The 1,619-nt window shown below is 37.1% G+C and overlaps 1 non-coding gene across 1 annotated transcript; it reads right to left on the minus strand.

Annotated features, from left to right (window-relative positions):
• Positions 1–958: 958 nt before the first annotated feature.
• Positions 959–1,062, minus strand: LOC130045576 (U6 spliceosomal RNA). Its single transcript, XR_008795564.1, has one exon. It is a non-coding gene; the product is annotated as a U6 spliceosomal RNA (small nuclear RNA).
• Between the last annotated feature and the right edge of the window lie 557 nt (positions 1,063–1,619).

The following is a 1,619-nucleotide window of genomic DNA, read 5'->3' on the forward strand; positions in this document are numbered from 1 at the left end:
TGACATATTTTCTGGTTCTTGTAATAATGCTAAACAATACATTTCTTTGTTCTGAAAAAATTTTGAAAATCTTTAAGTAAAAAAGAAAAGTACAGTGGATACCTATATATCCTTCACCTTGTTAACAATTATAAATATTGTGGCAATATTTTCTATATATCTATTTATCTATATATGTGTGTCTGTGTGCATTTTTCATATCTATGCACGTGTTTTTCTGAAATATATAAAATTAAAACTTCAGGGCTGGAACAATAGCACAGTGGGTAGGTCGTTTGCCTTGCACGCAGCCGACCTGGGTTCAATTCCCAGCATCTCATATGGTCCCCCAAGCACTGCTAGGGGTAATCCCTGAGTTCAAAGTCAGGAGTAACCCCTGAGCATTGCTGGGTGTGACCCAAAAAGTAAAAAAAAAAATTAAAACTGCATACATCAAAACACTTGAATCCTAAATATTTCAATATGCCTCTTACATAAAAGGTCATTCTTCACATAATCACAATATCATGATCACAGATTATTCAGTTTATATTCAAGCTTCCTCTCCCACCCTCCTTGCCTTCCTTCCTCCCTCCCTCCCTCCTTCCCTCCCTCCCTCCCTAGTTCCTTCCTTCCTTCCTTCCTTCCTTCCTTCCTTCCTTCCTTCCTTCCTTCCTTCTTTCCTTTCCTGTTTCCTTTCCTATTTTCCTTCCTTCTTTGGAGCCACACCTTGCTTACTTTTGATTACTCCTTACTCTTGAGTTCACGGATCACTCCTAGTTGCGTTTAGGGGACCATATGTAGTACCAGGGATGAAATCAAGACTGGCCATATGCAAGGCAAGTAGTCTGCCTGCTCTACTATCTCTGCCCCAAGTTTTCTTAACTGTCTCAAAAACAGACCCTTTGCTATTTTATTCTCCCTCAAGTCAATTCATTCCTTGTAATTGGTTATGTCTTGTGCTCTCTCTTTACTTAAAGAAAATAGGAAATATTTCATGAATGTGTGTGTCTTCCTCATGCAAGCGTTGCACTGACTTCTCTGTATTCTTCCAGTTTCAATTTATGTGCTGCCAAAGTGAACCTTGGCTATGTTTCTTGTTTTGCAACTATCTTCTCTCCAATTCTAAATTGGAGAAATTTTATCATCTTAATCTAAAGACACTTTTTAATGATACATATGCTATATGGTATCATAATCATTGCTAATTCTTTAGCGTTAAACACCCTAGTTCTATGATTTTGTTTCATAAATCATGCTAAAATGAATATCTTTACACAATAATTTTGTCTCTTCTGATAACTTCTAAATATTTGGATATTTTCTAAAAGATCAAAAAATTTGTAAGGACTCCTTCATATTATTGCACTGTTTTCTAAGATTTTTCTCTGCTACTATTTCTTTAAGTATTTGCTCATGCCAGAGAAGTCAGGAGTCCTTATTCCCACTTTGTTTTCTAAGTCCTAGTTTAAATGAAACGTGGGGCATGGGAGGCAGTGGGGAGGGGACTTTTATGGTGATTTTCAGTGGGTATGCAGCTGTATTATGCCTCCATAATGGGTCCCTTTTAAGATTACCTGGCTAGCAGGTTTCTCCTGTGAGGAACAAAGACTAGAGGAAAAATGCCATGATTTTTTTAT

Source organism: Sorex fumeus, unplaced genomic scaffold (genome assembly GCF_029834395.1).
Source record: "Sorex fumeus unplaced genomic scaffold, SorFum_2.1 ptg000128l, whole genome shotgun sequence".
NCBI lineage: Eukaryota > Metazoa > Chordata > Mammalia > Eulipotyphla > Soricidae > Sorex > Sorex fumeus.